Source organism: Mustelus asterias, unplaced genomic scaffold, assembly GCF_964213995.1.
Source record: "Mustelus asterias unplaced genomic scaffold, sMusAst1.hap1.1 HAP1_SCAFFOLD_581, whole genome shotgun sequence".
In the NCBI taxonomy this organism is placed as follows: domain Eukaryota; kingdom Metazoa; phylum Chordata; class Chondrichthyes; order Carcharhiniformes; family Triakidae; genus Mustelus; species Mustelus asterias.
In genome coordinates this window covers 1-24,790 of record NW_027590531.1, presented here as the reverse complement: position 1 = coordinate 24,790, position 24,790 = coordinate 1, and the positions used below count along the sequence as shown (strand labels likewise).

Below are 24,790 nucleotides of genomic sequence, written 5' to 3'. Positions count from 1 at the left end.
GAACATGTGCAGTTGTAGCTCCTACGAATGATTGAAACAAATCCATTTGGTCGGTGCAATAGGTTAATTTCCATGGTTCCAAGTAAAACTTTTATCTGAAGGACTTTCTTTTCCCATCATTGTTGGTCCAAAGTGTCTAGGGAAGAAAATACATTTTATTAGCAATGATGATTAAACCTTTTTGTGATTAAGACCCTTGTTACTCCGATCATTTTTGAAAATCAGATCATGGAGATATTACTGAAATTGTGTCGAGCGGGAATAACGTTTTCAATGCAGAATTGCCATCGACGGCAGGAAGATATTAATGAACTGGTCAGGTGGGCAGAGCAGCAGCAAAAGGGATTCAACCTGGAAAAGTGTGAGGTGATGCACTTGGGCAGGGCTAACAAGACGAAGGATGGTAGGAATCTGGAAAGTACTGAAGATCAGAGGGACCTAGGAGTGCATATCCACAGATCCTTGAAGGTGGCAGGGAAGGTAGATAACAAGGCACAGAATATAATAGCAGGGAGATCACTCATGAACTTTATGAAATGCTGGTTAGGCCACAACTGGAGTACTGCATGCAGTTCCAATCATAGAGGTTTATAGCATGGAAACAGGCCCTTTGGCCCAACTTGTCCATGCCACCCTTTTTTTAAACCACTAAGCCAGTCCCAATTGCCCGCATTTGGCCCATATCCCTTTATATCCATCCTCCCCAAAAACTGTCTAAATGCTTTTTAAAAGACAAAATTGTACCCGCCTCTACTTCTACCTCTGGCAGCTCATACCAGACACTCAACAAGCTGTGTGAAAAAATTATCCCTCTGGACCCTTTTGTATCTCTCCTCTCTCACCTTAAACCTATGCCCTCTAGTTTTAGTTGCCCCTACCTTTGGGAAAAGATGTTGACTATCTAGCTGATCTGTGTCCCTCATTATTTTATAGACCTCTATAAGATCACCCCTAAGCCTCCTACGCTCCAGAGAAAAGAGTCCCAGTCTATCCAGCCTCCTTATAACTCAAACCATCAAGTCCCGGTAACATCCCAGTAAATCTTTTCTGCTCTCTTTTTAGTTTAATAATATCCTTTCTATAATAGGATGACCAGAACTGTGCACAGTATCCCAAGTCTTGTACTGCTTCAACAAGATGTCCCAATTCCTGTATTCAATGTTCTGACCAATGAAACCAAGCATGTTAAATGCCTTCTTCACCACTTGTCAGGAGCTATAAACATGTACCACTCGATCTCTTTGTGCTATAATTCTCCCCAATACCTTACCATTAATTGAGTAAGTTCTGCCCTGGTTCGATCTACCAAAATGCATAACCTCGCATTTATCCAAATTAAACTCCATTTGCCATTCATCAGCCCACTGGCCCAATTGATCAAGATCCCATTGAAATCCTAGATAACCTTCTTCATTTACCACTATGCTACCAATCTTGCTACCAAACTTACTAACCATGCCTACTAAATTCTCATCCAAATCATTAATATAAATGACAAAAAAAACAATGGACCCAGCAATGATCCCTGAGACACACCGCTGGTCACAGGCCTCCAGTTTGAAAAACAACCCTCTACAACCACCCTCTGGCTTCTGTCAATTACCCAGCCTTCAGGAGAACAGTGGCCCAACACTACACAACCTTGCCACAGCAACCTCTGCAAGACGTGCCGGATCATCAACACGGATGCCATCATCTCACGTGAGAACACTATCCACCAGGTACACGGTACATACTCTTGCAACTCGACCAACGTTGTCTATCTGATACGCTGCAGGAAAGGATGTCCCGAGGCATGGTACACTGGGGACCATTGCAGACGCTACGACAACAGATGAATGAACACCGCTCGACAATCACCGGGCAGGAGTGTTCTCTTCCTGTTGGGGAACATTTCAGCCTCTGATCTTCGGGTAAGCGTTCTCCAAGGCGGCCTTCACGACAACGCAGAATCACTGAGTAGAAACTGATAGCCAAGTTCCGCACACATGAGGATGGCCTCAACTGGGATCTTGGGTTCATGTCACACTATCTGTGACCACCACGACTTGCCTGGCCTTGCAAAATCTCACTAACTGTCCTGGCTAGAGACAATGCACATCTCTTTAACCTGTGCTTAACCCTCTCTCCACTCACATTGTCCGTACCTTTAAGACTTCATTATCTGTAAAAACGCGCATTCCAACCATTATTTTGTAAATTGAGTTTGTGTCTTTATATGCCCTGTTTGTGAACAGAACTCCCGCTCACCTGATGAAGGAGCAGCGCTCCGAAAGCTTGTGGCTTGTGCTACCAAATAAACCTGTTGGACTTTAACCTGGTGCTGTGAGACTTCAGTCATGAAGCCACTTTTGTATCCATTTGGCCTCCTCACTCTGGATCTCGTTGAGATTTAACCCTATGCAACAACCTACCATGCGGTACCTTGTCGAAGGCCTTGCTAAAGTCCATGTAAACAACATCAACTGCACTGCCCTCATCTACCTTCTTGGTTGTCCCTTCAAAAAACTCAAATCAGATTTGTGAGACATGATTTTCTATTCACAAAGCTATGCTGACTGTTCCTAATCAATCCTTGTCTCTCAGAATATCTTCTAACAACTTACCCACTACAGATGCTAGGCTCACCGACTTGTAGTTCCCAGGCTTTTCCCTGCAGCTCTTTTTAAACAAAGGCACAACAAATGCAATACTCCAACCTTCAGGCATCTCACCTGTGGCTGTCGATGATTCAAATATCTCTACTAGGGGACTCGCAATTTCCTCCCTAGCCTCCCACAACGTCCTGTCACTAGTATAGGAAGGATGTGATTGCACTGGAGAGGGTGCAGAGGAGATTCATCAAGATGTTGCCTGGGCTGGAGGGTCTGAGCTACAGGGTGAGGTTGAATAGGCTGGGACTATTTTCCTTGGAATGGTGAAGGTTCAGAGGTGGCCTGATAAAGTTGCACAAGCTTATGAGGAGCATAGATAGGATGGATAGAAAGGCACAATGTAGTCAGATCTTTGTTAACTAGTGCAGTCATGATGGGCCGAATGATCACCACCTTCTGTGCTGCAAATGTCTCTGAGACTATGACTGCTTCAACAATTGGGCTAAGAATTCCTGATACATTCTTCTGGTGATTGGTAAACTGATATGGTTTTAAACAGGTAAAACATCAATTTCTATTGAGGCATGCACCCTGCATACAAAGACTACAATCCTTAACAGCGAGATCTGTGAAAACGATAGTGTAAATATTACTAAATATGGAAAGTTAATACGACGAGAGGGTTAAACCCCAGACACCAGAATTACTCAGCGAGTGTTTCGGTTCTGAGACATTTCTGTCACCAATGTAAATTTGGGTGTCATACATTTACTGTTTGGATTTTTTTTGACCCTGGCAAGAGCTGGGGAATTACACGTGTATGCAATCTTTAGAACAGCAAAATAGTAACAACTGCAGCCAGTTAGACGATTTGAGGAGCACATGAACACGTTGGATTGACCACTGAACACCTGCCATTTTTGCCTAAACTACAGCAGCCACCAAAGCTGTTCCCCATATGATGGAGCCTCAGTCATCAGATCAGAATACCCCATTGGAAAATTAGAGGAATTTGTGGCATAAAACAGGGATGCACTAGCTGGTAGTATAATGATCTGTGTTAAATGCTTAAAATGTCGGCACTGGCGATGTCAACGGGATGGGATATGTACCAATTAGCGCCAAATGTATAACCCTGACCCCCAAGAATTTAAGAGATGAAGCAGACAGCATTTGCTTTGACTATCTCCAAGTGCTAGCTTTCTTTTGTATGAGGTGGCAAAAGAGACACTGGCTTGGAGACAAAATAACTTAATGAATTTTCTTTTATTCATTCGTGCGACATGAGAATCCAGTATTACCCCTCTTTAACTGCCTTTGAGGAGGTGATGGAGAGCTGCCTTCTCGAACCACAGCAGTCCATGTGGTGGAAGTACACCCACGATATTCATTTTTCCACAGCAGTTTTGATACAGCCGAGTAGCTTGCTTGGCCTTTACAGAGGAGAACCACATTGCTGTTGGTCGCGAGTCACAGATAGGACAGATCAGGTATGGATGTCAGATTTCCCCCCTTAAAGGGCATTAGTGAACCAGATAGGTCTTTACAACAATCGATGATAGATTTTTCTTCCCGCTTTGTTTATTTAATTGAATTAAAATTTCCCCAGCTGCCTTGGTGGGATTCTCTGATCATTAATCCAGGTCCAGCGACATTACCACTCTGCTACTGTTCCCTTACGTGTACAAAGCTGAAAGGTTAAACAGTAAATGCTTACAAGTAAACAATACATCCTGGATATATCAGAGTTTGGTACGGCTCCTGCTCTGACCAGGACCACAAGAAAGGGTCGTGAACATAGCCCAGTCCACCACGCAAACCTGTCTCCCATCTACTGACTCCGTCTACACTTCCCGCTGCCTCGGCAAAGCAGCCAGCATAATTATGAACCCCCCGCACCCCGAACATTCTCTCTTCCACCTTCTCCCATCGGAGAAAAAGATACAAAAGTCTGAAGTCATGTAACAACTGACTCAAGAACAGCTTCTTCCCTGCTGATATCAGAATTTTGAATGGACCCATCTCGCATTAAGTCAATCTTTCTCTACACGCTAGCTATGACTGTAACACTTAATTCTGCACTCTCTCCATCTCTGCAAGAAACAATATTTTTCACTGTATACCAATACATCTGACATTAATAAATCCAAATCAAATCAAATAGAGCATGGATGTTCTAAGATTTCAAGATTCAATAATGTAATGAAATCAACATTAATAAGGAACTGAAGATCCAAGTAAAGAAGACACCTGGTGGGATATATCCACTGGTAGAGTCCTGAAGCAAACGAGCAAGAGTAATGGCAGAGATATTGGGAACTAGCAAACATAGTATATAAAATGAGAACTTGGGTAAATCTGGTTAAGTGTCGATCATTTAGTCAAACATCAATGCCTGAATTTTACCAAGTTAACACCCTTCACAAAACTTGGTACCGCTGGGACTCTACCAAAATGGATTGAATATTGGGTGAGTGTTGAAAAACAGGATCCGTGAACCCAGGTAGCAAGTGGGATCCTGCGGGCTGAGGATCCAGTATTCTGACATTTTTATATAAATGACCTGCAAGAACGTACCTGTTATTTAAAAGAAAAATCAGGAGACATCAAATTAGCACGTGCAGTTTATGCAGGGCAACGAGGGGAGAACTGCGGAAAGATCTAGATTGTTTAAGGAAATACAGTACCCTTTCCATACCTCAACCAGAGATAATGGATTTCTTCAGCTCCAAGATTAAGATATGAACAAAGAACAAAGAAAATTACAGCACAGGAACAGGCCCTTCGGCCCTCCAAGCCTGCACCGACCATGCTGCCCGACTGAACTAAAACCCCCTACCCTTCCGGGGACCACATCCCTCTATTCCCATCCTATTCATGTATTTGTCAAGACACCCCTTAAAAGTCACTACCGTATCCGCTTCCACTACCTCCCCCGGCAACGAGTTCTAGGCACCCACTACTCTCTGTGTAAAAAATCTGCCTCGTACATCTCGTTTAAACCTTGCCCCTCGCACCTTAAACCTATGCCCCCTAGTAATTGACTCTTCCACTCTGGGGAAAAAGCTTCTAACTATCCACTCTGTCCATGCCTCTCAGAATCTTGTAGACTTCTATGTCGCCCCTCAACCTCCGTCGTTCCAGCGATAACAAACCAAGTTTCTCCAACCTCTCCTCATAACTAATGCCCTCCATACCAGGCAACATCCTGGTAAATCTTTTCTGTACCCTCTCCAAAGCCTCCACATCCTTCTGGTAGTGTGGCGACCAGAATTGAACACTATATTCCAAGTGCGGCCTAACTAAGGTTCTATAAAGCTGCAACATGACTTGCCAATTTTTAAACTCAATACCCCGGCCGATGAAGGCAAGCATGCCGTATGCCTTCTTGACTACCTTCTCCACCTGCATTGCTACTTTCAGTGATCTGTGTACCTGTACACCCTTTGCCTATCAATATTCTTAAGGGTTCTGCCATTTACTGTATATTTCTTATCTGTATTAGACCTTCCAAAATGCATTATCTCACATTTGTCCGGATTAAACTCCATCTGCCATCTCTCTGCCCAAGTCTCCAACTGATCTATATCCTGCTGTATCCTCTGATGGTCCTCATCGCTATTCGCAAATCCACCAACCTTTGTGTCGTCCGCAAACTTACTAATCAAACCAGTTACATTTTCCTCCAAATCATTTATATACATTACAAACAGCAAAGGTCCCAGCACTGATCCCTGAGGAACACCACTTGTCACAGGCCTCCATTCAGAAATGCACCCTTCCACTGCTACCCTCTGTCTTTTTTGACCGAGCCAGTTTTGTATCCACCTTGCCAGCTCACCTCTGATCCCATGTGACTTCACCTTCTGCACCAGTCTGCCATGAGGGACCTTGTCAAAGGCCTTACTGAAGTCCATGTAGACAACATCCACTACTCTACCCATATCAATCATCTTCGTCACTTCCTCGAAAAACTCGATCAAGTTCGTGAGACACGACCTCCCCTTTACAAAACCATGTTGCCTCTCACTAATACGTCCACGTATTTCCAAGTGGGAATAAATCCTGTCTCAAAGAATCTTCTCTAATAATTTCCCTACCACTGATGTAAGGCTCACCGGCCTGTAATTATCTGGATTATTCTTGCTACCCTTCTGAAACAAAGGAAAAACATTGGCTATTCTCCAAACCTCTGGGACCTTCCCTGCCATTTATCCTTTCCATACTTCCCTCCTGGTTTCCAGGATTTCCACCATTTTTTCTGGTTCGGATTGTTTAGATACTGGTGGCCAGGATTCTCCAATCACATTCTCCCCACCATCGCTGCCAGTGAGAACATCAAATTTGGTTCTTAGCTAAAACTCCACTTGCCGCAGCGGGACTGGAGAATCCCAGCCGCAGCGGGACTGGAGAATCCCAGCCGCAGCAGGACTGGAGAATCCCAGCCGCAGCGGGACTGAAGAATCCCAGCCGCGGGTGAGGTTGGTAAATTCGGCCCGAATGTCTGTTACCTTGACCTTCCTCCCATGTCCTCTTCTCTGACTCACCTCCTGATATCTATCTCCCCCCAACTCCATTGATCCAGTTCTCACTTAATCCTGGTCGCTTTACAGAACAAAGAATCGGGAACTGGAGTAAACCACATGACTGTTTGAGTTATAAGGAGAGGCTGGATAGACTGGGACTTTTTTCTCTGGAGCGGAGAAGGCTGAGGGGTGATCTTATAGAGGTCTATAAAATAATGAGGGGCACAGATCAGCCAGATAGTCAATATCTTTTCCCAAAGGTAGGGGAGTCTAAGACTAGAGGGCATAGGTTTAAGGTGAGAGGCGAGAGGTACAAGAGTGTCCAGAGGGGCAATTTTTTCACACAGAGGGTGGTGAATGTCTGGAACAAGTTGCCAGAGGAAGTAGTAGAGGCAGGTACAATTTTGTCTTTTAAAAAGCATTTAGACAGTTACATGGGTAAGATGGGTATAGAGAGATATGGGCCAAATGCGGGCAATTGGGACTAGCTTAGGGGTTTAAAAAAAAGGGAGGCATGGACAAGTTAGGCCAAAGGGCCTGTTTCCATGCTGTAAACCTCTATGATTCTATGACCCTTTTTGTCACCTTTGGCATTCATTGTGACCATGCTGTCTCAAAACTACTTTCCTGCCCACTCCCCATATGCCTAAACATCTATCTCAACCTTGAATATACTCAATGATAAGGTGTCCACAACCCACAGCAGGCAAAAGTTTAACAGTTGAAGTTTACACTTTACTTCCTCTTAACGTATCAAAAAGTTTATGATAAGCAAGAAGAATAACTAAAGTTTAGACTGTGCAAAAATTTGTACTTGCATTTGTCTTCTGGGTCTGATTGTTAGACACTAGTGGCCAGGATTCTCTAATCTCGTTCGCCCGGCCACCGCTGCAACGAGAACGGAAATTTTGGCGCTCAGCTAAAACTCCACTCACTGTAGCGGGATCGGACAATCCCAGCCACGTTCAAGGTCGGAGAATTCTGGTCTAGATTTACTTCTCCTTGATCTGAACTCAATGGCAGAGTTTCTGGAGTATTGCCGAAAAAAACAGTCAAGTCGAAGCTTTCATCTTAGGACACTTCTACTAACTGTTTGGTTATATTTTTAATTATAAGGAGCTTAAAAAGTCGAATGGTTAAATTAAGCTGAAAACATTAGGAGGCGACGGCGACTGGAAGCCAGTTTATAACACACATCAAAGAGATTTATCCCATAGTTAATATCGGCACGGTAGCACAGTGGTTAGCACTGCTGCATCACAGCGCCATGGACCTGGGTTCGATTCCTGGTTTGGGTCACTGTCTGTGTGGAGTTTGCACGTTCTCCCCGTGTCTGCGTGGGTTTCCTCCGGGTGCTCCGGTTTCCTCCCACATTCTGAAAAACGTGCCAGTTATGTGTATTGACCCAAACAGGCACCATACTGTGGCGACTAGGGGAGTTTCACAGTAACTTCATTGCAGTGTTAATGTTAGCCTTACTTGTGACTCATAAATAAACTTTACTTATTTCTTTAAAGAAGTGTTACACAGATGTTCTGCAAGAGAACTGACAACGGTTTTATCTAATTTTATAGAAAGTGTTTGTTTTAAATACAGCATCAATCTATAGCCAGACAGGCTATGTTTAGTTCTGATACTGATTATTACTTTTGAATTTACAAAGCTTAGAACTTTTTCTTAAAGACACAGGCAGTCTGTTGCTATTAGTAAACTTGCAACATTTTTTCATTAATCTAACTGCATAGTTTAAATAAATATCTGCAGGAATTAAAACAAAGAAAGATAAGAAAGGAAAGACACAGATTAAGTCACCAAGGCTGATTTTTGTTCCTCTTGTCCAACATGTTTTACATCATTTTGTTATTTAACTTTTTAAATAATTCAGAAATTAATAATGCAGTTATAGTACGTAAGTTATCAATTCTACAGTGGCCATACAAGTTCTTAGACAGAAGAGAACTAATTTCAAGTCTGTGATCAACACTCTTGTGCACAAATTTTTTGATTGTATAGTCTTTCCCAACGATGGAAGTAACTTTACACTGTGGGCAAAACTACTGGTATTAAAACAAATTCAGAGATCGCCTCAATCACTGTGTCACTGACAATGTATAGCTGATGCTACAAGCAAACCACTCAGAACTGCTCCTCCGTATCCCATCGGAAACCAAATTAAATTAACAATTTAGATTTTTTTTATTATTCATTCGTGGGACATGGGCGTCGCTGGCTGGCCAGCATTTATTGCCAATCCCATTCTGTTAATAATGTAATTTTAGGCCTTATTTACTTACTCCCAACACTTGCTTTTCCACCAGTGAACACAATGGTAAAACTAAAAGTCATGACAGCCTGAGTAGTTTGGGATCAAAACAATTTTACAATACTCAGCCATTTCTCCCATCACTGGGGAAGCACTCTACCCATGAGTAAAGGCAAACATCATGCCACTCAACCCAGGGGAGAATAATGGGGGCTGCTTTTTTGGCCTTTGGTAACACATTCTTAACTCAATAACTAACAGGGTAGTTTTGCTGTCAGGAAGGTCTAAACCTCAAGGATAGTTCTAACCAAACTCAGTTCAACCAAAACAGCGTTGCAGCTATTGAAATACTTCTGAGATGTATTCACTGTTGCAAATATGTGGAACAATAGCAATCAGTTTATGCATGGAGGGATCCTACAAACAGCACTGTGATAACTAAGTTTAGGTTAATTAGTGTCACAAGTAGGCTTAAATTAACACAGCAATGAAGTTACTCCGAAAATCCCCTAGTCGCCACACTCCGGTGCCTGTTCAGGTACACGGAGGGAGAATTTAGCATGGCCAATGCACCTAACCAGCACATCTTTCTAACTGTGGGAGGAAACCAGATCACCCGGAGGAAACCCACGCAGATGCGGGGAGAACGTGCAGACTCCGCAGTCACCCAAACTGCGAATCGAACCTGGGTCCCTGGCGCTGTGAGGCAGCAGTGCTAACCACTGTGCTACCATAACTGCCAGAGAACCAGTTTTTTGGTGTCGGTTGACAGATAAATATTGGCTGATAACTGAACAAATCTCCTCCGCTCTTCAAATCATGTGGGATCTTTTGGGAGAGGCCAGACAGATTAATGCCCCATTTGAAGCCATCACATCTGACAGTGCAGCGCTCCCTTAAGCATCAGCTGAGTGTCTTAGATTTTGTACTCAAGTCTCTGGAATGTGACATGAACCCACAACCTTCCGACTCATGGTGGCAGTGCTGTCATTGAGTCACAGGCTACTTAAAGGAAAATAGTGTCCAAGTGACGATGTTAATGCCCTCTCCATGCAGGATATAAATTCATTTCCTTCCTTTTGTAGGCTAGCTGATTTCCTTTGTCTCACCATTTGCAACATCACTTGTAGGATCCTTTCATCAACAACATTTGTCTGTTCCCTTCGCTTTTATCCCGTTATTTGTTATAACATTTTTTTCCTCAGGGATACTTTTAACTATCGGCCCTCTTTGCATTCTGGTCTTTACTGTCATAGAAATCATAGAAACCCTACAGTACAGAAAGAGGCCATTCGGCCTGTGATTCCCTGTCTTAGGGAAAACGTTTCTCCTTAAGTGATAAACGCCTGCACTAACAAAATAACTTCCTATTTGGAAAACGTTAACCAAGGTACTTGGCTGCCAAATACTTCCGTAGTGGCTTAATGGAACAGAATTTTATTCTAAGTTTTATAAGGCCTTGAAACAGTTCCAGAATCAGCGTGGGTTTGAAAAACAAAATCAGCAAAACACTTTTATAAAACAAGATATCTTTTAAGATTTAAGCTAAAGTTGTAGGAAAGGTTAAATAGCAAAGCTAGAGTTAAATTAGGTTGCGAATTACTATCCAGTACTTTGGTACTGCTGCCTTCAAGAGATGGTCGAGAGCTTCAAGTTTCTAGGTGCTTTAGATCATGTTTCTAGATCACCAACAATCTGTCCTGCTCCCTCCACACCAACGCTATAGTTAAGAAAGCCCACCAATGCCTCTACTTTCTCAGGAGGCTAAGGAAATTTTTACAGATGCACCATAAAGAACAATACAGCACAGGAACAGGCCCTTCGGCCCTCCAAACCTGCGCCGCTCATGTGCCCACTAGACCATTCTTTTGTATCCCTCTATTCCCAGTCTGTTCATGTGGTTATCTAGATAAGTCTTAAATGATCCCAGCGTGTCCGCCTCAATCATCTTGCTTGGCAGTGCATTCCAGGCCCCCACCACCCTCTGTGTAAAATACGTCCCCCTGACATCTGTGTTGAATCTTGCCCCCCTCACCTTGAACCCGTGACCCCTTGTGTTCGTCACCTCCGACCTGGGAAAAAGCTTCCCACTGTTCACCCTATCTACGCCCTTCATAATTTTATACACCTCTATTAGATCGCCCCTCATCCTCCGTCTTTCCAGGGAGAACAACCCCAGTTTACCCAATCTCTCCTCATAGCTAAGACCCTCCATACCAGGCAACATCCTGGTAAACCTTTTCTGTACTCTCTCCAAAGCCTCCACGTCCTTCTGGTAGTGTGGCAACCAGAACTGGACGCAGTATTCCAAATGTGGCCTAACCATCGTTCTCTTCAGCTGCAACATCATATGCCAACTTTTATATTCTATGCCCCGTCCAATAAAGGCAAGCATGCCATATGCCTTCTTCACCACCCTCTCCACCTGTGCTGCCACCTTTAAGGATTTAAGGAGCAGATTTCCATTCCATCTGACGAAGGAGCAGCGCTCCGAAAGCTAATGGCATTTGCTACCAAATAAACCCGTTGGACTTTAACCTGGTGTTGTTAAAACTCTTACTGTGTTTACCCGAGTCCAACTCCACATCATGACCTTTAAGGATGCCATAGGAAGCATCCTTTCCGGATGTATCACAGCTTGGTATGGCTCCTACTCTGACCAAGACCGCAAGAAACTACAAAGGGTTGTGGATGTAGCCCAGTCCATCACTCAAACCAGCCTCCCAACCATTGACTCTGTCTACACTTCCCACTGCCTCAGAAAAGCAGCCGGCATAATGAAAGACCCCACGCACCCCGGACATTCTCTCTTCTGTCGGGAAAAAAATACAAAAACCTGAGAAGACTCAAGAACAGCTTCTTCCCTGCTGCTATCAGACTCATGAGTGGACCTATTATACATTAAGCTTCCTCTTCCTCAGAGTGCTGCACTGGCTGCAGTAGAGTGTGACAGTTGGTGTCTCACTGTGGGAGTGTTGCTCGGGCTGCAGTGGAGAGTGACAGTTGGTGTCTCAGTGTGGGAGTGCTGCTCGGGCTGCAGTGGAGAGTGACAGTTGGTGTCTCAGTGAGGGAGTGCTGCTCGGGCTGCAGTAGAGTGTGACAGTTGGGGAAGTGTGGGGAAGTTGTTTTTTTTTTATTTTTTTTTTTTTATTTTTTCTTGCTGGTAATGGCTTCAGGGATGGCAGTTCAGGCAGTATGCTGCATCTCCTGTGGGATGTATGTGGTGAGGAAATCCAGTAGTGTTTCAGGAGATTTTAGTTGTAAGAAGTGCATTAGATTGCAGCTTCTGGAGGAGCGTGTAAAGGAGCTGGAGGGGGAGGTAGAGGAACTCCGCATAATTCGGGAGGCGGAGGTGGAAGTTGATAGGAGTTATAGAGAAATAGTAACTCCTAGAAATGAGGCTTGGGTCAATGCCAGGAGGAGGGGTAAGAAGCAATCGGGAAGACAATCCCCTGGGGCGGTTCCCCTCCATAATAGGTTTTCGGTGCTGGAGGCTACAGTTGAGGAGGAATCAACTGAGCATAGAGAGCAGATCTCTGGGGGTGAGCCGAGTGAGAAAGCTCAGGTGGTTAGGGGCTGTAAAAGACTGGGCCTTGTGATTGGGGACTCCACAATTAAGGGGACAGATAGGAGGGTCGGAACTAAAGGTAGGGACTCAGGGTTGGTGTGTTGCCTACCAGGGGCTGGGGTCCGGGATGTGTCTGACAGGGTATTCAGGATTCTTAGGGGGGAGGGAGATAAACCACAAGTTATTGTACATGTGGGGACACACGACATAGGGAGGATAGGGGAAGGGGATATTAGGCAGGGATTTATGGAGTTGGGGTGGAAACTAAAGGCCAAGACTGACAGAGTGGTTATCTCTGGACTCTTGCCTGTACCACGGGATAGTTTAGAGAGGAATAGGGAGAGGGAAGGTTTGAATTCATGGCTGAGGGGATGGTGCAGGAGGGAGGGGTTCAGGTACTTAAGCAATTGGGGCTCGTACTGGGGAAGGTGTGACCTCTATGAGAAGGATGGTCTACACCTTAATCAGAAGGGGACCAATATCCTGGGGGGTAAATTTGCTAAGGCCATGCAAGGAGGTTTAAACTGATTCGGGGGGGGGGAGGGATCCTGAGTAGTGGGGCTAAAAGTGAGGGATGCATGGATGGGGACTGCAATGCACGGCATTGCAGAGGTGGGGTGGAGCAGGGTTTGAAATGTGTATGCTTCAATGCCAGGAGTATTCGCAATAAAGTGGGTGAACTTGCAGCGTGGATCAGTACCTGGGACTTCGATGTTGTGGCTATTTCAGAGACATGGATAGAGCAGGGGCAGGAATGGATGCTGCAGGTCCCGGGATTCAAATGTTTTAGTCGAAGTAGGGAAGGAGGTAGAAGAGGGGGAGGGGTAGCATTATTGGTCAGAGATTGTATCACAGTGTCAGAGAGGAGGTTTGATGAGGACTTATCTGTTGAGGTAGTATGGGCGGAGATTAGAAATAGGAGAGGAGAGGTCACCCTGTTGGGAGTCTTTTATAGACCTCCTAAAAGTTCTAGAGAGGTTGAGGAAAGGATTGCGGAGTCAATCCTGCTTAGGAGTGAAAGTAATAGGGCAATTGTTATGGGGGATTTTAACTTGACTAATATTGACTGGAATTGTTATAGCTCTAGCTCGTTAGAGGGGTCAGTTTTTGTTCAAAGCGTGCAGGAAGGTTTTTTGACTCAGTATGTAGACAGGCCAACTAGAGGTGAGGCTATATTGGATCTGGTGCTGGGAAATGAGCCAGACCAGGTGCTAGACTTGGAAGTTGGTGTGCATTTTGGTGATAGTGACCACAATTCGGTTACGTTCACCTTAGTGATGGAAAGGGATAGGCATGAACCTCGGGCCAGTGGTTTTAGCTGGGGGAAGGGTAATTATGAGGCTATTAGGAGAGAATTAGGAAACATAGGTTGGACTAGGAGATTACAGGGACTGGGAACGTCCGACATGTGGAGTTTTTTCAAGGAGCAGCTACTGCGAGTCTGTGATAGGTATGTCCCTGTCAGGCAAGGAGGAATTGGTAGGGCTAGGGAACCGTGGTGCACCAAAAAAGTTTCTTTGTTGGTTAAAAAGAAAAAGGAGGCTTATGTTCGGATGAGACGTGAGCACTCGGGTAGTGCACTAGAAAGCTTTAGATTGGCTAAGAGGGAGTTGAAGAGCGAGCTTAGAAGGGCTAAAAGGGGACATGAGAAGACTTTGGCGGATAGGGTTAAAGAGAATCCTAAGGCGTTCTATAGGTATGTCAAGAACAGAAGGTTGGTTAGGGCAAGTTTAGGGCCAGTTATAGATGGCAGAGGGAAGTTATGTGTGGAACCGGAGGAGATTGGTGAAGCATTGAACCAATATTTCTCTTCGGTGTTCACGCAAGGGGACATGAATATAGCTGAGGAGGACACTGGGTTGCAAGGGAGTAGAATAGACAGTATTACAGTTGATAAGGAGGATGTGCAGGATATTCTGGAGGGTCTGAAAATAGATAAATCCCCTGGTCCGGATGGGATTTATCCAAGGATTCTCTGGGAGGCAAGAGAAGTGATTGCAGAGCCTCTGGCTCTGATCTTCAGGTCGTCGTTGGCCTCTGGTATAGTACCAGAAGATTGGAGGTTAGCGAATGTTGTCCCATTGTTTAAGAAGGGGAACAGAGACTTCCCCGGGAATTATAGACCGGTGAGTCTCACTTCTGTTGTCGGCAAGATGTTGGAAAAAATTATAAGGGATAGGATTTATAGTTATTTGGAGAGTAATGAATTGATAGGTGATAGTCAGCATGGTTTTGTGGCAGGTAGGTCGTGCCTTAACTAACCTTATTGAGTTTTTTGAGAAAGTGACCAAGGAGGTGGATGGGGGCAAGGCAGTGGACGTGGTATATATGGATTTTAGTAAGGCGTTTGATAAGGTTCACCATGGTAGGCTTCTGCAGAAAATGCAGATGTATGGGATTGGGGGTGATCTAGGAAATTGGATCAGGAATTGGCTAGCGGATAGGAAACAGAGGGTGGTGGTTGATAGTAAATATTCATCATGGAGTGCGGTTACAAGTGGTGTACCTCAGGGATCTGTTTTGGGGCCACTGCTGTTTGTAATATTTATTAATGATCTGGATGAGGGTATAGTTGGGTGGATTAGCAAATTTGCTGATGACACCAAAGTCGGTGGTGTGGTAGACAGTGAGGAAGGGTGTCGTAGTTTCCAGGAAGACTTAGACAGGTTGCAAAGTTGGGCCGAGAGGTGGCGGATGGAGTTTAATGCGGAGAAGTGTGAGGTAATTCACTTTGGTAGGAATAACAGATGTGTTGAGTATAGGGCTAACGGGAGGACTTTGAATAGTGTGGAGGAGCAGAGGGATCTAGGTGTATGTGTGCATAGATCCCTGAAAGTTGGGAATCAAGTAGATAAGGTTGTTAAGAAGGCATATGGTGTCTTGGCGTTTATTGGTAGGGGGATTGAATTTAGGAGTCGTAGCGTTATGTTGCAACTGTACACAACTCTGGTGCGGCCGCACTTGGAGTACTGTGTGCAGTTCTGGTCCCCACATTACAGGAAGGATGTGGAGGCTTTGGAGAGGGTGCAGAGGAGGTTTACCAGGATGTTGCCTGGTATGGAGGGGAGATCCTATGAGGAGAGGCTGAGGGATTTGGGATTGTTTTCGCTGGAAAGGCGGCGGCTAAGAGGGGATCTTATTGAAACATATAAGATGATTAGAGGTTTAGATAGGGTGGATAGTGATAGCCTTTTTCCTCTGATGGAGAAATCCAGCACGAGGGGGCATGGCTTTAAATTGAGGGGGGGTAGTTATAGAACCGATGTCAGGGGTAGGTTCTTTACCCAGAGGGTGGTGAGGGATTGGAATGCCCTGCCAGCATCAGTAGTAAATGCGCCTAGTTTGGGGGCGTTTAAGAGATCCGTAGATAGGTTCATGGACGAAAAGAAATTGGTTTAGGTTGGAGGGTCACAGTTTTTTTGTTTTTTTTTAACTGGTCGGTGCAACATCGTGGGCCGAAGGGCCTGTTCTGCGCTGTAATGTTCTATGTTCTATGTTCTATGTTCTTCACTCTACCTGTAACTACAACACTATATTCTGCACCCTCTCCTTTCCTTCTCCCCTATGTACTGTATGAACAGTATGTTTTTGTCTGTATAGCGTGCAAGAAACAATACGTTTCACTGTATCCCGATACATGTGACAATAATAAATCAAATCAAATAGAAGAGACAATAAAAGAGTTTCCGTGCAAACATCTTGTTATTTATGCTTCCACACATACTGAAATCACTGAATTAATAAAAGATATCCGACATCAAGGCAAGATTATCCCGTGGGTGAAGACATTTAAATAACAAAGGATTAAATAATTAGATTATTCCATTAATTACAGATCATTATTTTTAAGTTTGCTGGACAAGACAGAATGAGGTGCTGGAAATGCAGAGAATATGTACCCAGTGATCTGGTTACAATCTTTCAGCCGCATGTGTGACTTAATCTGTAGTTTTGAAAACATTTCTTACCTTCACATCACTGATAGCATAAGTTAAAACGAAAAAAATACGTTAGGCAACAAAACGGCAACAAATTTGCATTTGACAATCTTTAAGTGCTATTCTGAATGAAGGATATTCAATATGAAACTAGTTACACATCACTGCACATTGAGGGAAAATACAGTTACTCCTGAATGATAAAGAATTTACATTTTGTAAGCTCTATAAAACCACATTAGTCGTTGACGTGTTTGATTTTCGATTCACAATTATGAAAGTAATTTTAAAAATGCACTTTCAATCCAGCAGTGAATGCTTTCAAAGTTCAGGATTCATTTACAGATGCAACCCTGCGGTCATTACCCTCCTTTTAAACCACCTTTGACCTCTCTGATTTTGCAGACTCCTGCTCCATTTCCAACCTCCCTTTTCTCTCCAAAGTCAACGGGTGGAATTTTCCAGTTTAAGGTGCGAGGGGCAAGGTTTAAAGGAGATGTACGAGGCAAGGTTTTTTAAAAAAAACACAGAGGGTGGTGGGTGCCTGGAACTCGCTGCCGAAGGAGTTAGTGGAAGCAGATACAATAGTGACTCTTAAGGGACGTCTGGACAAAAACATGAATAGGATGGGAATAGAGGGATATGGTCCCCGGAAGGGTAGGGGGTTTTAGTTCAGACGGGCAGCATGGTCAGGGCAGGCTTGAAGGGCCAAATGGGCTGTTCCTATGCTGTAATTTTCTTTGTTCTAGTCCTGCTAAGGTCAGTGGGTTTTTGAGTGGCTTGCTGCATTTTGTAACCCCGTCCCTGTCTCCACTGGGAAGGGTCCATAGCATGCCTCATCTTTCCTATTACCCCATGCTTGAATCTCTTCAGTTAGGTTTCTACCCCGTCACAGCAATAAAGTGGCCCCAGCCAAGGTCACAAATGACATCCACTGTAACTAGTCACAGCGCATTATCCCTCTGCGTTCTCTCCACTTCACTGCAGCCTTTGCTGTGGTCATTCACACCATCATCCCTCAACACCTCTGCCGTCCAAGAGTGGAACTGTCTATTTCCTGCAAAGCCATAGGCAGCTGGAGGATCAACTTCTATTGGCTTCTCTTCCCATTCTCGCATCGTTACCTCTGAACGATCCATCCACTCACCACCGGTTGCCACCCGACCACCCCCCCCTCCTACTTCTTCTAATGCTGCCCCTCAAGAGGAAATTAGAAAGCAGATCAGGTTCCACATGTATGCTGACAGCATTCTGCTCTACTTCACCACTACCCCTCTCAATCCCAACACTGTCTCCAACTTGTCTGACATATAGTCCTCCCACACAGAGAGAAATCATTTGGGCTCAATTAGTCTGTGTCAATGATAGAATTACATGGTATATGCGCAGAAAGGGAAACATTTTCCAATTAAACATCGGAAAGACCAAAGCCATTGCCTTCAGCCTCTACCGCTTAGTTCCCTTACCACAGATTCTATCCACTTCCCAGGCCACTATCTCAGACCGCACCAGACTGTTCACAACCTCAGCATCATATTTGATCAAACTGAGCTTATAAGCCAACACCCTCTCTGACAAGATAGCCAACTTTCATTTCCCCTGCTGCTGAAAGCCTTATCCACGTCCAATTATCTCAATGCTGGTCTGACCAGCCTCACACCTTTTGTCCTTCATAATCTGGAGCTCATCCAAAACTATTCGATCAGTATCACAATTCACACCGCGGCCATGCTCACTCAGTACCCCATACTCGCTAATCTACATCCATCATTGGCACTCTTTAAAATTCATATCCTCATGTTCAAATCCCTCCCTGGCCACAAGCCCTCTGAAACCTGTATCTGCCCAAATCCTCCAAGGACCCTTCATTCTTCTGCAGTTGGTCTGTTTTGCTTCCAGATCTTTGTCCCAGCACTGACAGCCTTGCCTTTAGCTGTGTAGGCCCAAAGCTCTGGAATTCCCTCCCCAAACCTCTCAACTTCATTCTCCCTTTTTGAGATGCCCTTTAAAATTGTTTCCATTGTCTCCTTCTTTGGTTCTTCGTAAAATTTTGTCTGATTACATTTCAATCAAGCACCTTTCGACAAGCAACTAGCTTAAATGCAAGTTGGAGTTGTATAGTGGCTGGAAAGTTTATCTTCTAGCTAGGTATGGTTCCACCTTTCCTGACGACTTCCTTGAGATCCATTTCCCTCTGATAAGCCTTTGAGTCATCTTAGCTTTCGAATGTTCTCTCATATGCAGTTCCTATAATATATTTAGTGATTTTTGTACCAGTAATAAAAGATATGAAAAATATAGCCATTTTAGCAATAGCAAGCCCACCACATTATTTTTGTTTTAAAACATCAATCTCATTTACAGTGAAAGAGTTTGGAAGCAATCTCTCTTGATTATGAATAACAGTTGAAGAAAATTTGCTCGGACTGAATTTTAAGAGTCTGAGGTAGCACAGATCAAACAGATCATTGAAATCACAATGAAGGGTCTTATTCAGGAAACAGTCCCTCTCTTTTCCCTATAGTTCTCCGCCCAGAAGAATGTGTAAGCAAGGATATTAAGGTCGAGAATAACACGCAAGATGGAGCATAGATTAATGCAAATTTTAAAACTCACTCCTTCAACCCTTGCTGAACAGTGGAAAATGAGATCTCCTGACTTTTCCTTTGCTCAATGTAATAGATTTCACTGAAGCAAAATTGTGCAAACCCCATATTTCTCTAAAAATGATCCTCAATGCTTAATATAAGATGTTTGATCTTAATCTTGCCACTAAAAGTTAGCCAGTCACTTGAAAAAAATCATACTCATTTAACTGGATTTATATTACACTGGATAGCGGTTATAAAAATAGCTACAGCTTTGGTTCACCTTATGGGAAAGTATGACGTGAACATTATTACCTGTAGTTTACAGCTCTCCAAATATGATGTCCGACTGAAAAAAATGACCAGGAGTTAATGACACGAGCTGAACAGGTAAGAAAAGGCGAGTCCCCACTCTTCTACAAACATCCTTTCTCATAGATTTTCATAGTAAGAAGTCTCACAACACCAGGATAAAGTCCAACAGGTTTATTTGGAATCATGAGCTTTCAGAGCACTCACCTAACGAAGGAGCAGCGCTCCAAAAGCTCAATGGGTCATGTCCCTTCAACCATTCTTATAGGCATCGGTGGCATGGTGGTTAGCATTGCTGCCTCACAGCACCAGGGACCTGGGTTCGATTCCCGGCTTGGGTCACTGTCCGTGCAGAGTCTGCATGTTCTCCCCGTCAGTGAGGGAGAAAACCGGAGCACCCAGAGGATACCCACGGGGAGAACGTGCAAACGCCACGCAGTCACCTGAAGCCGTAATTGAAAATGGGTCCCTGGCGCTGTAAGGCAGCAGTGCTAACCACTGTGCCACCGTGTCACCCTGGTATATGGACATTGCTGTTCAGGACATTGTCAGGAAGATGCCAGCCTTTTCAGATAAAGTCGCCCTAGTCCCAGGTGACCATCAGCTGCCCCCCTGCCCCCCACCCCCACTTGAGGGGGTAGAGCTGACTGGTAGAGATTTAACCTGAGGATCACCAAACCTCAGGCGAGGGGCAAGGTTGAAAAGGCAGGGCCTTCATGAATATTATGTTATTCTCAGGTGCAACCTGCCAGGCAACCTTTGTGGTCTCCAAAAAGTAGAGGTTTGGGAGAATTCCCATAGGAAAGTCACTATTGCGCAGAAGTAGAAAAAAAATGAAATACTATAGCAAAATCCACAAGGAAACATCTCAGTGACAACAGGGGGAAAAGAAACAAGAAGATAGCTTAGATCAGACAATGCTCAGTATTAATTTTTCAGCTGATTTCCACTCAATTTAACAGGACAATCAAGGGAAATGGTGTGAGGTGTTAAGGGAAAAGGGTACATGTGGGCCAGAATTCTTATTCACGCCCCACTGCCAATAAGGATGGACAATCTGGCGCTCAGCCAAATCTCCATTCACTGCAGCGGGACCAGAGAATCCCCCTGGCGTGAACAGGACAGAGAATCCTGCCCATGATATTATCCTACTTACACATCAGTGTACATGGATCATGAAACTGCTGGAGATGCTTAATGCTCAAATCAAATCCTGACTGAAGAATCTAAACTAATCCCAAAATTCCACCCAATTTTTAGCACAGCAATCCCCCAACAAAAACATACACCGCAAATTGAAGAATCCAGACTGGTGTCCAGAGTGCAAAATTAGACTTACCAAGTATCAACATCTCTCACTTTGGAGAAAACAAAAGCTCAAAAGGCAACACACATTTCTAAATTCAAGCCCTAATAATAAAAGAAAATTTGAGGATATGGAGCTGGATTGGAATAAAATTGAGAAGAAAGTGAGAGTCCCTTTATGAGATCGCTATGTCTCTGTTACAGTTTTAGTTAGACCTGTTTTAACTTGCTGATCTTTTCCATCAGAGACATTAGGTTGAGAGAACTAGGTGATACTTTTTAAAAATTCATTTGTGGGACATGGGCTGGACCAGCATTTATTGCCCATCCCTAGTTGCCCGAGGGCAGTTGAGAATCAACCATCATCACTGTGGCTCTGGAGTCACATATAGGCCAGACCAGGTAGGGACGGCAGATTTCCTTCCCTAAAGGACATTAATGAACCAGATGGGTTTTTCCAACAATCAACAATGGTTTCATGGTCATCAGTAGATTCTTCATCGAGTAGGCTGCATAGTTTTATGCAGAAACTTAAGTTCAAAGAGCGGGAGGGACACCCTTACACAAATAAATTCTAATTTTGCAAGCTCAGATTAGTTTATGTCCTTTCCTTCCTTATTGCTCATTTTCAACTCTCCCCTTCAAAATTCGTAAATATGGAGCCATCAACTCTTTCAAAGTTCCTGGGTCTGAGGAACTGGTAAAGGTTCATTCCTGATTGGTGGATTTGGACCAAACCGGGTGAAACTTTTTCTCATCTTCCAAGCCTAGGAAATCAATGGAGTTGAAGTTGAAAGCAACTTTGTCTAAAAGTGAAAAGAAGGAATCAGCAGAATCTGGGAGGTCAGATCAAGCAGCTCATGGGATCATTTGGCCCACAGGCTACTTCTTCAACATCTCCACTGTATCTTGACCATCAGCTTACAAAGGAATGATACCTCCACAAGCAAGGAACCTCAACTGGTTACATATCCACAATCAAGATGTGGTTTCCAGTGAGTTGCAGATGATCAGAAACCCACCATAGCCTTGTACAGTTAAGTATGTAGTACATCGGTAGAGAATCCCAAGTACAAAGTCTTTTTGCAAATGGTCCCTGGATCATTTGACATTTACACTAACAATTATATTTATAATTCTAGTCAGAATTTACTCTATATATGAAAGGGCATTGTGATGATAGTGTGCTGTTGATATATTTCATGTTTAAGGGGAATATTTTAAAGTTCAGTTTTTTTTCCATCGGCAGTCGGTATGTCTTCATTGAATGCAGGTCAGATGCTGGGAGAGCAGGATAATTACTCATTTTAGCTAAACAGTGTTTACTTAGGAGAGAGCTAATTGGATTTTTGTTTATAGGGGAAGATTTCCTCTGGGGTTTTTGATTAGGTTGATTGACAGGGTCACGTGATAATGTGGTTATTGGGAGAAGCTAGGCATGTAGCAGAGAAAAACAGCTCTCAATTCTGGCTGGGGTTTGTTTAAAGACAAGAGGCCTGCGAGCTGCTCTGAAACTAAAATATCCGATGGCTTCAAGGCTGTCTATACTCCTTATAGCAAGTATATTTATTGCTAACTGTATTTAAAATGGAATTTTTAAGTCTGTAAGAGAATGTTGCTTATTTGGAACTGAAACAGTTAGAAATTAAAGTTGTTTCCTTTCATTTTTTTAAACTATTGCTCAACTGTTAATAGTTAAGTTGTTTCATTTTGTTAGAGTTATACTTAATTAAATAAAGTTTGTTTTTACTATAAAAGATCTCTAATTTGTTAGCGGAATTAATCCTGGAGTAAAGCATTCTATCCTCACATATATGCCAAAATAGAAAAACTGTTGGAGTCTAGTGTGGCATCCTAATGTAATTTGGGATTCCGGTCCAGGTCCCTAATGCATTATTATTGTCCAATCAATAACAAGCAATTGTAGAAGTAGAGTATTCCAGTTATAAATTGAGCATAACATGTTCACAAGTGGTTCCTACTTGCATTAAAAAACAAATGTGTATTTTTTCTATGTCTGGAATATTGAACTTTGCATTTTAGAAGTTTATCTGGCTGGGAGGAAAGGCTGGACCGATCCTTGCATATGGCAATGTCCACTGTCAACGTAGCCCAGTAAGGACCCCACACACCCTGGACATTCTCTCTTCCACCTTCTTCCGTCGGGAAAAAGATGCAAAAGTCTGAGGACACCCCCCCCAACCGACTCAAGAACAGCTTCTTCCCTTCTGCCATCAGACTTCTGAATGGACCTACCTCGCATTAAGTTGATCTTTCTCTACACCCTAGCTATGACTGTAACACTACATTCTGCACTCTCTCCTTTCATGGTATGTTTTGTATGGCGCGCAAGAAACAATACTTTTCACTGTATACCAATACATGTGACAATAATAAATCAAATCAAAAAGTCTTGAGCATAGAAACAGACCTAAAGTTTTATTCACCGATAAATCACTTTACCTCAAAGAAAAGCATGCACTGTCTGAAAATAGAGCTTATGCAGCACCCTAAACAAAATAAAACATCGAAGACATTAAAAAGTCACTTGAAACAGAAGTGTAAGCTCGAGTCCAGCAGGTGGAGTATAATTCTAACGCTCCACATATTTGCTTCAAAGGTGACTTTTCTCTAATATGAAATGCTTTACAAGTAGGATCCAAAATATTTTTGAGATCTTCATTTAGAAGACACTTTCGCCCTGAATGTAAAACATTTTCAAAAAATGTTCATTTATGTTAACAAAAGTTAGTTATTTGTAGTATCTTTTAACCTTACCCTTTGAAAGAGTTGTTGGCCTAGGTATGTTGAAGCCGCTTTAGTGACGTTCTTGTTGCCTCCAAGTTTACAGCGGATATATCCATAAAGATTAGCTGCTTGTAAAGAAAGTCCTGCTATCACCAAGGCCTGCAAAGCACATTAATTAATGAATTAAAGATGCACAAGTCTTAGAACAGACAGGGCAATTATCACATCAGGAACCACTTCACATCTGTTAAACTTCTCCAAACAACATTCAGAAATTGACAAAGAGATCACAGAAAAACAACTTATTATAACCACATAATAATGTCAATCAAGTTAGGTATGTTAAATCAGATTAAATGGACATATTGATTAATAGAAAGGAGTTGAAGACAAGGGATGTCGATAGGTTAAGTGAGTGGGCAAACATTTTACAGATGGAGCAAATGTAGGAAAATGCAACGTTGCTCACTTTGGCAAGAAGAACAGAAAAGAAGAATATAATTTAAATGGAGAGACAGCAGAATGCCATGGTACAAATGGGTCTTTGCCTCCTTGTACATGAATCATAAAGAGTCAGTATACAGGCAGAGCAAGTAATTAGGAGGCAAATGGAATGTTGTCCTTTATTACAAGAGGGATGGAGTAAAAATTAAAACAGCCAAGCCTGGCTCTGGCTGCCACGTCACATTGTTGGGTAGGTCTGTCCAGTAGAGGTCAATGATAATAACTATGTTATTAAAAGAACAAAATAAAAAATTGGTTCATATTCCTGCAGCAGTCCTTTTCAAATATCTTACCAGCCACTTCAGTTTCAGGGAGAACAAAGTGCTGAAAAGAAACACTGTCCATATTAGGGGACAGACGATCAGTCCAAGCCAGAAGATCTGAGCTTCTGCTTCAGTTGAAGAAGCTCTATTTTTGGGCTAGTCTGAGAAGAAACAGAACAAC

The 24,790-nt window shown here is 43.3% G+C and overlaps 1 pseudogene across 1 annotated transcript; it reads right to left on the bottom strand.

Moving 5' to 3' along the window:
* Positions 1-2: 2 nt before the first annotated feature.
* On the bottom strand, positions 3-24,765 carry LOC144487074 (Golgi apparatus membrane protein TVP23 homolog A pseudogene; annotated as a pseudogene). Its single transcript, XR_013496366.1, has 3 exons — positions 24,640-24,765; positions 23,873-24,001; positions 3-136 (listed from the first exon to the last, which is right to left on the bottom strand). The product of XR_013496366.1 is annotated as a Golgi apparatus membrane protein TVP23 homolog A pseudogene (transcript).
* Between the last annotated feature and the right edge of the window lie 25 nt (positions 24,766-24,790).